Source organism: Urocampus carinirostris, chromosome 14, assembly GCF_059441175.1.
Source record: "Urocampus carinirostris isolate Australia breed hairy pipefish chromosome 14, RoL_Ucar_1.0, whole genome shotgun sequence".
NCBI lineage: Eukaryota > Metazoa > Chordata > Actinopteri > Syngnathiformes > Syngnathidae > Urocampus > Urocampus carinirostris.
The window spans coordinates 23209550-23223720 of NC_142362.1; the positions used below are offsets into that span (position 1 = coordinate 23209550).

At 35.8% G+C, this 14171-nt stretch overlaps 1 long non-coding RNA gene across 2 annotated transcripts in view; it reads right to left on the reverse strand.

Moving 5' to 3' along the window:
• Positions 1 to 831: 831 nt before the first annotated feature.
• LOC148352998 (uncharacterized) overlaps positions 832 to 14171 on the reverse strand; it is a 43377-nt gene continuing 30037 nt past the window's right edge. For both annotated transcript variants that reach the window (XR_015852678.1, XR_015852677.1), the window contains one exon: positions 832 to 2532. This is a non-coding gene — a long non-coding RNA (uncharacterized LOC148352998). The remainder of the gene's footprint in view (positions 2533 to 14171) is intronic.

The following is a 14171-nucleotide window of genomic DNA, read 5'->3' on the forward strand; positions in this document are numbered from 1 at the left end:
TTGTCTTGAGGCAGGTTTGGTGGTTTAGCTGAATTTCATGTTAAAATATGTTATGGCTCTCTCTTAGAAAAAGAAAAAAAAAAGAAAGTATTTTGCCACAATGGCCCTTTAGGTCAAAATTCCCTACCCTAGCTATAGAGGTTTAGTGGAAAAATCTGAAAAATCCTGTGCGAAGATTCACATAGGTAAAACAGAATTGAAGACGAATATCTTATTTTCCCAGGTTAGAACTGTGCCGATGTCCCCGTAGGTAAGGTAAATACTTCTGTGTCCTTGTTTGCAGTATTTTATCCTTCTTACGAGATACCTCTGCTTGCACCTCCTTTTTTAACAAAAATGAACCTCAACTACTTAAGTAACTGTAGGACGGAGACACAGTTTAATTGGGATATTTGTTGATTTTGGACACAGGCTCTTGCATTATTATTTCATGGATTTTATCAATTCATCAGATGTCACAGCGAAATAAAAAAGCACTGAAAAATGAGCTTTTGCCTGTAAATCCGGTTTGTTGGCTTTGTTAAATTTTGTCTTAAAATATGTTGTGGATCTCACGGAAAAAAATATCAATATTTTGCTTTTATGGCTCATCGTCAAGAAGGTTCTCGACCCCCAGTCTAAGGGAATTATTTTAAAGCTTGTCCTAAAAATGAGGGCATAAGTTTGCCGTGTCAAAAATGATGGACTCTCATGATGCGTTCTCTAAATCCACCCTGCGTAAGACAGTATTTTTTGGTTAGCAAGAAGGTTAAATTCTTCACATGGGACAGCGATGTCTCGTTTTCATCGGTTTGAACTAGTACCAGGGCACCAAAGACGAGACACAAATCCTTAGATCCAGCCTGTTTATTTAACATTGTTTCACAACATGCCCAACAATAATTTCCAGACTATAAGGCACACTTAAAAACCCCAAATTGGTCAGAAATCTGAAAGTACACCATATAATCCAATACCCGTTAAATACTGCATTGCCGCATTAATACATTGCTGATCGAAATCCCGGAATATTTTATGCAATGGGATTCGACACTTAAACTACTAGATCACCAGAAGTACAGATGACATATAAAATGGCACCAATGGATTTTTTAATCTGCTCTGTATCAATTTCTGAAGATGTCAAAAAAGCAAGTAAGCACTAGATCACATGTGTCTAACTCATGGCCCGCGGGCCAAATTGGCCGCTGCATCATTTTAAGTGGCCCACGAAAAGATAGTGAGAGAAGCACAAGAGAGCTCCATCGCTTTAAACAATGACTTGCAGTTTTAAATATGGCCTATGGATACCGCCACTCACAAATCACCGACTGTAACTGTATTTGCTGATTACCATCAATCAACCAGAGGATTGAGGAAACCCAGCCTGGTGTAATTTTAGGTAAAGAAAAGTAATGGAAGTGCTGTTTAGGCAATATTGAAAAATTCAAAAAAAAAATATTAAAAAATAAAAAAGAAGCTTTTGCTCTTTTCTATGATGCATATAAAATTCAACAGCGAAGTTCCCAAATTCAGGTCAACATTTTCATTACAAAACAGCAAAAAAATACTCTCATTTCATTAAATCAATCATTTAAATTCATGCGTGTATGCTGTTTTTGTAACTATCCATGAGTTTCCTGGAGTTGACTAAACTTTGGTGGAAATAAATTCAATTGTTGTTGTTTTTTTATACAAATGTACAGTTGATAGAAACTACAAGAGATTAAATCTTAGTGAAGGGGAAAAATATTCAGAAAAAAAACATCCTCAATAATCATTTTGAAATAACGCCTTAGGTCCAAGAATCATAATTTAACCATGAGCCGTGGAAAAGACCTCATGCAGCTCAGGCACTTTTATGCCATTAATTTACTAGTTCGGCCCAAATTAAAACATTTTTCTACCATGTGCCCCAGATTTAAAGTATGTGACATCCCTGCTCTAAATCCTTTCTATGAAAAGTTATGAATTTTAAATAAATACAAACCAAATGCTCCCTCTGGGCGCTGGAGGGCAGTGTTGGGTTTATATAGCGTGGAAAAACTGCACCCACTAAATGTTAAAATAAACCAGTTAACATATTGCATGCTAAACATGAACATCGTATTCCCCCATTGATTGTGAATAAAGGTGTTGTGTTTAGAATGTATCCTTTGTCACCCGCGATGATTATAAATAGAGTAGGCTATTAAAAATATATGACAAAAGATGATTTTTTGGGGGTGCGCCTTATAATCCAGGATGCCTTGTCGTGCCTATTCTGGTGGATGCGTTAAGGAGTGAGTGGTCATCTTTGCTTCAGCAGCACGGTCAATACTGGAGACTTCGGCTGAGAGAGTCCACTCCAATATTTACGTGCTGCTACAGTCAAGTGACCGGCGCTGAAACGCTTGGCGAGATCTCGTCGGGACGTGCGGGTCGGGCTTCACTGTGGCAGCACGGTATGGCCTGCATCTCAGTGTATCCCACAAACCATTCCGTGCTGCTACGGCACTGCCTCAACAGTCATTGCGGGCTGGAAGTCCGCCACCACGCGTCGGGTCTTCTAGCCTGAAACGCACAGGGACAAAATCGCATCAGAGACAAAGAACTTCACAAAGACAGTTGAGTGTGGAATATTGGCTGAGTCAAACGTAGCACATTTGCAAAAAAATATTGAAATACAAACAGGCTTGGGTGTTTTATTGAATCAAGCAACTTAGTTTGAAAGCCAAATTCATTGCTTGTTATTTGTCAAGTGTTAACACTTCACAAGACAGAGTTCATACACTTTGTTCATGGTTAAATTTAAGCACTTTTAAGGACTTTCAAAGCCAATTTTCCAATTTCTACAGGACCATAAAAAGAAAAAAAATGGTGTGAATCGTGTATTTTTAAGAGCCACAAATAGATCTGTGATTTACATATGTCATTTAAAACCTTGCGTGTGGATTTATCTAGACATGTTTTTTAGGCCTTGAGTAAATCTCGCATAGATTGGATTTTGAGGCAAGTCTCTCCCCATACAGGTGTTGGGTAATATTTTCATTACAATTTACCACTGGGAAACGCTACCCTTATTTTTTTTTTACAAGGCCCAAAATAAATGTCCAGAATTGATACGTTATCCTTGCACAAATACATATTTCATAGTGCCCTGTTTATCATCTTGGGCGCGACCCGTAGGGACAGATGACGCTTCATAAGACAATACGGAACAAACTAATGCCAGATGCAGTTGCACACATGCTTGACAAAGACACTTTTCATTCTACACCTGTAATTAAGGTATTCTGTATTCTTTAGCTTATACCCAGAAGAGTGGTTAACTTGTTCAACTTGTAAGATTGTTAAGAATGCTAAGATTCATTTTCCTAAATGCAAACCGAAAAAAGTGTAGTTTAACTTACACCTGGGGATCAAGGATTAGTCAGGATCAAATAAGGATTGCTCAATTAAAGTTAGGATTTTTTTTTAAATAAAATGTAATGTAATACAAGGGTGTTCCCAAAAAAATGTATACACACTGTGACTTTAAGTAGCAAATAGACTTTTCCCCCTACATTTTTTACGTGTTTTATTTTAACAAAAATGGCAGATAATGGATTTAAGCTTGTGCAGAAAAAAAATGTTCTAAAAACTTGAAAATAAAACTGAAGTGCACAGATGTGTTGAGGCATCTGTGTGTTTGTTCTTTTATTTCATTTATTTTTACATTTCTGGAATGAATTCAGAAAAAAAAAAAACAATCACAAATCAGTATCACAATTATTACTCCAAAAATACAATCTGAAATAGAATAAAGAATTATGGCTATCTAATGGCAAAGTGTTTATTGTATACCTGTACATTTTTTGGAACACCCTGTACATTATATAATGATTGATTATATCAATAATAATAATATCATAACATATGTAATCTGAAAATCTGCTGTCTATGTTCCATTCAGTGATGCAAAAGGATAAAAATGCTGGTATTTAGCCCTACAAATTAAATGGCTTCCTCAGGCAACATGTGAACATGGCGAAAGATGCCATTTCTACAGCTCACGCAGGAGAACAATAGCTTCTGTCTTTGGAGTGAGGTTGTGCGGATACCAGCAGAGGTCTCAATGGACATAAAAATAAAAAGAAACACCTTCATTGGGCTCCATAAAATCTTCCTGTCCAACACACCCTGATAAATGTACAAGACCAGGCTGCACATGACATAAAATAAGTAAATAAAATAAAATGTCAACGCTTCATCGCAATATTATAGGGCCAATCTAGGGCCCCAAAGTAAAATCTCACTTTTATACCTATTTTCCACTTCATTTTTTAAGTCAACTTAAGAAGATTACACAAAAGTGTAAAAATAACAATTTTATCTAATTGTCATTGAACATAAATGAACCTTAATTTACTCTTAGATCAGAAGCAAACTACAGCCTGTCAGGCGTTTCAATCTGGCCCGCAAAACAAAGGTGGTAAAAATATAATGCTAACATTCACACGTTAAAAAAAGTACTACAAATAAAAATGAGTTATTGTTTTCGTGCCTTACTCATCTTCAGTGTTACTGCATGTGTCCACATTAAAACAATGTTTCATAGCGCTTATGGCAAACATTCGAATGACTGGCTAAATGTTTTTCTGCTTGCCATATTTTTTTTTAAAATCATTTATAAATTTTATTTATCACAATATTATCAAATTTCATGCAACTAAAACTAACTGACCCCATCCTGTCACATTTTTAGTTTTTCAATTCGAATGATGAAATGAAAAATAAAGTTAAATTTGGGTTAAATATTTTTTTATATTAAGTATGTGTTAATTATACTCAACTGAGTTCAAAGAGCCCTTAAGTTTTATTTGCACTTATCAGCTTTTATCTTTATCAGCAGAGCTGTTCACACATTCGGTTAAAAGAATGAGGGCTGGGGGGAAGGGCTAAAAATGAAGTCAAGCTCGTCCACGCGTTTTTTTTTAAATCTTAAGTGTAGCATGAAAATTCTTAAAGTAATAAGAGGATTTCTTTAAGTGCAGTCCAAAACAACATGTTTGATATATTTGTTCCTCATATACTGTGTGTTCTCCCCGTGCTTGCGTGGGTTTCCTCCGGGCACTCCGGTTTCCTCCCATATTCCAAAGACATGCATTTCAGGTGAATTGGCCGGTCCAAATTGTCCCTAGGTGTGACTGAGCGAGTGAGTTGTCTGTCCCCGTGTGCCCTGCGATTGGCTGGCAACCAGTTCAGGGTGTCCCCTGCCCACTGCCCGGAGATGGTTGGGATGGGCTCCAGCCCCCCCGCGACCCTAATAAGAATAAGCGGTACAGCTGATGAGATGAGATATTGCTGAGGTATTGGATTCAAGACTGTATTGGCAAATATACAAAATAAATTAATCAATCTGCCAATTTTATCCCCCCGGCCCAGCCCCTATGCAAAATCTTTTAAACCAATGCGTCCTGCCACACAAAATGTTTGACCGCCACTGTCTTGGATGTTAAAAAAATAAGGCCAATAGAAAAACATTTGCAGTGTTTTTATGTACTAGTTTTTTACAAATACTACAGCCAGGATCTCCTGTTCTATGGATTTATACCCTTTGAAGCTACTGACCAGTAATGCGGCCATGATTGTTAGCAGCCAAGTTGGTGATGCTAATCACATATGCCACCGCGAGAACAGGTTGGTGATGCTGGTCCCCAATGCTATAGTCCGTGACGCTAACAGCTAGAATTAGAGTCAGTGCATAAACTCTTAACATTTAACCCATTCCAGGCTGCTTGGTCAGGTAAACGAGGGGAGGAAGAAGCTGCAGAATTTCACAAGGGACAAGCGATATCAGCTGTGTGTAAAATAAATACACATTTATTTCACCCATGATATTTATAAAAATCAACAAACATTTTTGACTTGATAAAAAGTTACGTGGTGATATTAACGGTGTGCATTCCATTCCCTTGCAACTGAGTGCCTATCTAAGGGTAAGGGGTTTGACTTGCCTTCATTACAAAATTATAGTATAGTAGTATAGTATATAATTGAAATCAGATTAGGACTACAAAAAACGATTATTTTTAACAATCGATAAAAAATGGTCAATTCTTTATTAGATTATTCGCTAATTTGGATTTAAAAAAATAATAATTTAAATTTCCTTCTCATTATTCATATATAGTAGTTTTGGACAGAGAAAAAAAGTGAACAGAATAACATATTATTCTGTAAAATAAAAAACAATAAAACATCCAACTGTTTGTCAAAGGACTTAAGAATAAACAACAATACATAGAAATGTATGCAATACACCTGCAAATATGTAGGATACTCTTTCCTACTACCTTATCCAAAGGTTATATTACACGTGGACTTATCATGCAAAACAAAATCGAAAGAAGAGCAATAAATTTCATTTTATGTGTGGCATTCTTTTTTTATCCACCCAAAAAAATGTATGCTTCAAAATTGTAAACAAACTTTTCAAAATTGTCAATGAATTAGTTTATGGGGTAAAATCTTTGAATACGATACAAATTCCCTAAGTGCAAAATGTATATAATATGCTTAAGTATCTACCCCTTGAGTTGAATTAAACACGTCATCATTATTATTTTTCTTTTGACTTAATTCAGTTTTTTTCTCTGTATTTCTGCAACACTTTCTGTTCCATTGAAAACTGTTAACTTTCTTGTGTTTGACTGTTACATGCCAATTTTGTCTTTAATCATGACATGATCAAGAAGGGATTAAAAAAATCTTCAGATACTTTTATGATATTGATTTTGAGTCAGCCTCAGCTGGACCAAAGCAGTACTACCACCACAAACTTCACAATGAAATTCAATGCACTGATTTGGATTGATTTAATGAGTGAAATTGGTTGCCAATGCTTTTAATAATCGCTTTTATCGATTTGTTGTTGCAGCCATAAAACAGATGTTACAATTAGTGAAAACACTTTACTTTATTTGCTATGTGAAGCAATGTCAATGAGGTCTCTTGTACAATTAAAGCATATTGTGCAAACAACACGTGCCTCCCTTTCCAACTTCACAGATTTGACAAAAGAGAACCATAACCCACTAAGTCAAGACGAGGAGTCTCAAGAAACAACCGCCGTGCATTCTCCATTTTATGAATGTTTTCAAATCCCAGAGGAGCTGTCCCGTTATGAAGTACAATCGCTCCCTAATTTGTCCGTGCTAGTCTTTTCAGGAAGCATGTCCAGACATGTCAGCCTTTAAGGCGAAGCCCTTTAATGCCATTTACTACACCGTCTGCTCACCACTCAATGGCCCCAATAGTCACCTGACCCCTCAGTTCAAAGGTCAAGTAACCCTCAAAGCTCAGTTGGCGGGGTGGTGACACCCCGGTTCGCACCAGGTCACGTCACAGGGAAAATATAGTTCAGACACGGCAACGTAATAAAATGTGCTGACAAAACACAACATTACAAAAGATACTCAACTATGTTCTAGGGGGTGGGATGATATGCTATTGAAATAATACAACATTATTACTACAGTAATACTATCATAGAAAAATACGACTGGATATACTACAACTGAAACACTACAAAAATACAGCTACAGTAATATTATCATACAAAAATACTACCACAGAAATACTACAACTGAAACACTACAAAAATACAACTAGAGTAATAATACAAAAATACTAAATAAATACAACAAAAAACTACTATGGAAATACTACTGAAATACTAAAACAGTACTACTATGGCAATATTTCAAAAATACTTCAACAGAAATACAACCAAAAAAGCAATACCATAATACATGATACAAAAGTACCACTACTGAAATTTATAACAGAAATACGACCAAATACAGCTATTGTAATATTCTAAAAATACTAAAGTAATACTACAAAATTATTCCTATGGAAATACTATATAAACACTACAGACATAGTTGGAAAATGACTTAATGTTAAGGATAATTCTTCTGCGTATGTATGAGGCCTGCCTAACCCCACCTTGACAAACTTACAAGTTAAGTAGTTCTTCCGCATACAATCCAGAGGTGATGATAACCTCATTCTAATTGGCAGTGTATCAAAGAATGTAAAACTGGATTTTTCTTCTTCTACTTTGACTTTTCTAAAACGTTCGCGAAAAAAAAACAAACGTAGAGGCGATAAAAGAAATGCAGTGAGATTTATTGTATTAATCTAACAGTAACTTGGGTTTTTGTTTGTGTTCAAATGTGATCATATCTTGTTTCCAAAAGTTGGGCTGGGCAAATTGAAGTGGAACTCTTATGATCTCAACTTTTGTCTATGTAATTCTAAAAATGATTAACAGTATAATACTTTATGAATTATTAAATAGATCGCACTTGCGTTGAAAAATGATGTCGTCATGGTGCTGTCAGGTATACAGTACATAACAAATTATTTACTGGATTTTCAAACTATGTCGATCTGGAGTATAGGTCGCAGCAAAGATATAATAACTGTAGGTAGAAAAAAAGATTGCCCGGGACGGGCAGATAAAAGGCTCTGAATTTGCCCCGATCAAGGAGAAGTAAGAGATTTAGTCGGTCAGCCTTTAAAACGCATGATTTAAAATTGAGTTTGGGATGGTAGGGATATGAGATACCAGATTAACACATGGTTTTTATTTGCCAATGAGGAAAGAGTTGGTGTGGCAGAAAAGCAAACTGCAATGAAAACGCATCTTGCTCCACTGTGATAGTGTTACCTCAAATGACCTAAAATGGAAAGGATTCACCAGCGGCACAGATTATACACAACAACATCCTAACCTCCAATATATAATAACAAGAACAATACCAATGAAACACTCCCCCCTCTTAGAAAATCTTACTTAAAAATCAAAAATACATGATTGTTTATTAGAAGACACGTTGTATGAATTCACTTCCTATGATAAATATAGACAACCAGATCTACTGTATTTTCCGCACTATAAGGCGCAACTAAAAAACAAAAAAATGCCAGACACTTGAACGTCTGCTTTATAGTCCGTAAAATATGATAATTAAAATTTGAAACGCATAATCACAATAAAATGCTAATGATAAGTTTATAGTTTTGAAAAATCTCAAAATACAGAGCTAAGACAACAATGGATTTTGAACTTGCAAGGAGAACAGGATTTGACTGTACAAAAAAACGTCACAATGTCAAACTCCAAAGCTGTTTGAAAAGCCCTGTTGAGGCTTTTCTTTTCATTAAATCTACAAGGTTAGAAAATCAAATCCGCCCCAAAGTGTGCCAAAATCAAAGAACAGCAACATCACTGGGCGATAGTGGCAATGGTGTAAACAGTTTGTAATAGTTAAAACAAGAGTGAGAAATAATAGTCAATATAACTAACTGGCATCCTACACAATCTCCTTTGCAGGTGACCAATATTAAAAGTTGAATAAACGTATACGTGACCATTTATGAATCCATCTATTTTAATGGTGAAACAAGATCCGTAACGATAGTTTATGTTCTATAAAACAAATTTCCATTATTTTCTGCCTTTTTTTGCTAGCCATAACAGTGTTTTTTATTTTATATAGCCCCTATATTCAGGTGCACCTCATTGTCCAGAAATTACGGTAAATACATATAGAATAATTGAGCCAATTTCCATTCATTAATACCACTTTAATTGATAAATATATGAAACACATTGAAGCAGGTAAAAAAAAGAGAAGATGCTGTTATGTAGGGTTTCAATTACAGGAGTTGTCTGGTTTATCAGAGGAGGAAAGTTAACCCTTCGGGGATATTTCATTATTTTGACCTTGTTTGCGGCACATGATGTTCTCATTTTGGCAAGGGAGAGAAAGACACACAAATGTGTTCTCTAACAGCTTACTAAATTTAATAATGCTGGAGCAGACCTAAACGAGAGCAGCTAAGCATTGGCTTTTTTTTATTTGATCTTTGCCTTTATGTTATACTATTTCTTGTTGCACAAATAATCGATACAGCAAAGCTCCTACAAATTCTACGTCATACCCAAGAATATTAGAGACAGCTTGCATAACTTCCATTACCAAAGCACGTGCCTCTAGGTTGGGTGCCAAACATGTCGGCTTGTACTGTACCTAATACTAATGTGAAATAGACGGCCAAATTAGGGTGTAAAGTTTGTGCTGAGTGTGCAGAAAGGAGGAAGTTACGCAGTATTTGTGTTTTTGATGTTATGAGAGAATAAAGAAGGGTACAAACAGAAAAATACATCAGGAAACGAGGTTTTGTGTGGGGGGTGGGAGTCTATTTGGCTGGAGGGGTCAGGGAAGAAGAGTGAGTGAGGAGTCAGAAAATGTCACAGGCCCAAAAAACAAAATTCTGGTATAAAAAGTATCGTTTAAAAGGAATGACAGGGAACAGGTAGCCAAACTGGAATACCATTAAAACAATTATAAAAGGTTATTTATCTAAAACAAAAATAATGATCAGCTATTCACACACACGCACACAAACACTCCCAAAGTCAAACAAAGCTTAGAAGTAAAAAAAACGTCTGAAGGATCATTCTGAACTTAATGAACTTAAGTTAATTTTATTTTTGGGTATTTCATTTTCATTTTTTTTCTTTCATAGCAAATATGGAAAATTGTACAGGAATACATTCTACCAACATGAATATTTCATCAATGGTAACGATACTTTGATAATGCGTTTAAAGTAAAAACTTGTCTTTTAAATTGGAATTTTTATGAACAGATCAGTTTACATTGCAGGCCCAGAATCTCAAATGTTTGACATTAAATGTAAATGGTCTGCATTTAATATTCAAATAATTACTCATTAACCGCCTGCTTTCTTGGCTTCAACTTTTTTTTGTGCCTGACAGTCTCTGTATCATCTTTTTTATTGTACACATGACACTTTTTGAAGTAAAAATGTGTGACCAACTTTGTTTACCAAGGCTGTATCGACGAGAATATAACAGAACATGATACTGAGACTGTGGAATTTTATGCAACTCGATGTAGCGATGTTACTGTGAACTTTGATTTCAACATTACTTATTGTCACGCTCACTTTGTATGAATAGACCCGAAGTAATAAAACTGCAAACGAGTGACACAAAGCAGTGGATTGTCTAATATTGAAACATAATATTGTCAATAGTAAGTGATTTGACATTTACAATAGTGTTGCTGGCTTGGCTGGGAGAGATAAATGCATAGTGGTTCATCACAAGGAGGTGAGGAATTTAAATACATGTTCGTCATAACTATTAAAGTCATTTACTTTACGATTACTACTTGTTTTTGTTTTCACAGCTGCACTAGCTTTCTACATTCACGTGAATGCTGCACTGAAGCATGACAGCACACACAAGGCTGCACGTGAGGGAAACAAAATCAAGAGTTTAAAGTTGCCAGCTCCCCTCCATTTTTTGTGAAAATAGACCATATGAAGAAGACCATGAAGACCATTGTGAAGAACTGTTGTCACGGCAACGCGCACTCCTTCTCTGCTTTCGTTTTTCAAAAGCGGTGAAGGAAGTGTTTTAACTCCTAATTATGCCTCGGAAAAAGGTTATTGCAAGCAGCAAAGTTGCTACAGGTGAAAAAAGAGGAGTAGTGCGTACAACTGTTGCATTTAAGAAAGAAATAATAGCAAAATATGAAGAAGGTGTGTGAGTTTCCCTTCTTTCAGGAATACAGCATGGCTTCTGCAGACAACCGCCAAGGTAAGAAATCCTACTCATAATTCTTTTCTTTATCCTTTAACCGCTCACCACTTGTTGTGGAGACCCGGGTGCTAAATGACGTGTAAACGATCTGATTTTTTTATTTTTACACGTTCATGTTAGCGTAATCTTTCGTACCGAAGATTACGCTAACGCGAACGTACGATTAGCCTGGGTTAGCTTCATGTTTACTTTCGTGGTAAACATTTAGGGGGTTGGAACGGATTAAAAGAATTTTACATTACTTTTAATGGGAAAAAAACGACTTCAGTGATTGTACAAATCAGTTTTCGTACAAAGAAATGGAACGGATTATGGTCGAGAACCGAGGTTCCACTGTAGTTTAATTTTAAACAAGAGTTTTTTTATTTAATATTTTTATAGCAGTGCAGAATATTTTTTTTCCATTTTCATTTTATTGTAACTTCAGGTTTTTCTGTTTTTCAGGGATTCTTTGTTGCATGACTTTAGTTGCTTAATATAAAAAGTTCAAAGTTAGTTGATGGTTTACTGTAGTAAAAAAAAAATAGAGGCTTGTATAATAGAGTAATAGAATACATATATAATTAATTCATTTCACAGATTAAAACAATTTTACATTACTTTTAATGGGATAAAACGACTTCGGTGATTGTACAAATCGGTTTTCGTACAAAGAAATGGAACGGATTATGGTCGAGAACCGAGGTTCCACTGTATGTATGTATATATGTATATATGTATATATATATATATATATATATATATATATATAAAAATATTATAATATATATATATATATATATATATATATATATTAGACTTTACACTACAGTAATTCCATCCTCCACGTGCTTTTATGCTCTGCAAAGGGGGACAAATGTTTCTCCATTTATTCATTTGCAGCACACAAAGGAAAACCACCTGGAACTAAAACGAACGAACTCTAACAAAACTTCCTTCGGAAATTATTTGAACCACCCAAATAACAGGGATGTGATTTGACCAAAGTGAAATTATCTGAAAATTAGGCGGGGGTCTGGGGGCCGCGGGCACCCAGCTAGGTCCAGGGCAGTGCCCTGGTGGGGGGAGAAGTGGGGCGAAGCCCCCCGGAGCACATGGGTTTTCCGTGTTTTTAAGTACTTTCAATGCACTCAGATGACAAAGAAATAGACAAAACAACAGCATACATTTTCAATGTATTTTGAACTATCCCATATAAAATTACAGTTTAAGTCAACTCAAAATCAGTCACATTAAAAAACATTGGACTGCCTTTGCTATTAAAAACTATCACTGAGAATATCATCATATCTAACTCATGTGATTACTAAGTTAACACATAAATCATGTTGAAGAGTTCAAATTTCATGAACAAATAATTGTATCATGACCAAATGAAAAGTAACTCATATTAGAACATACCATAAATGTCTTTGTTATAGAAGAAGATGTTATCTATAAATGAAAGTACTGTAGTGGGTTGTACATAATTCACCCACGGAACCATTGTTTAGTTAGCGAGTTCCTAGGGGGACTCTTAATTCGGCCGGTTCTAGCCACTCTCGTGTTTGTTTTGTTATCGCCAGTTTAAATGTCATTAAAGCAGCTTTCGTTGGCACCTTTGTTTGACACTCCGCTTACGACTCCCGTCTCTGCTCGCTACATTGGATCACGTCGGGGTCACCAACATTTGTAGATAATTCCTTCTCTAACCAGTCCGATCGAAACTTGTTTTTTTACGATCTTAGCAATTTCTTTAACTCGCGGAGCATCTTTGCGTTCGATCTCGGACATCTTTCTTTAAACACTCGACAAAAACGTGTGAGAAATGAACAATGGCATACTCCTACGCCTTTATAAGGAGCGCGTTTATTGGTCAACACGGAGACTTCAACCAATCGCAAGTACGTTTCATTTCAGTTACGGAAACACTAAAATGGAACGCTGTCGAGACGAAATCGTTTTTTTTACCATTTAAAAGAATCGGAAATTTTAAAATTTTATTTTTGGAGCGAAAGCGGAATTCCGCGAATTAGCGGAAAAATCACATCCCTGAAATAAATATAAGACAAAAGAGCTTTTTTTTAAACAAACTGATCAGACAAAGGGGTGGGCAAACCAAAGCTCACGGGCCATATAAGGCCAGGGAGCATGTTTAATCCGGCCCACTGCGCTATTAAAAAAAAAGAGATTAAAAACTCAGAGGAAGGAGATTATCACACGCGAACAAAAATTGGCTCAGGACAATATATGAGTTAGGGTGGGTACGCCATGGTAATTACAGTTTTGCTCATCCAAACGTTGAATAAACTTGTGGCCAGATATTTTTTTAGGTTGTTTAGGTTTTTGATCCGAATATCACAGGCACAGAGCTGTAACACCAGTAAAATCATTATAAAAGAAATGATAAGTCATGATATCAGAGACAACATCTTTAGTGTATGTCAACTCTTCTTCATTTATTTACAAAGAGGCTAGTGTTATTTCCATAGGTTTAGCATTCATACGTAATAACTAAGACAATAATTAAGTAACAAATCTA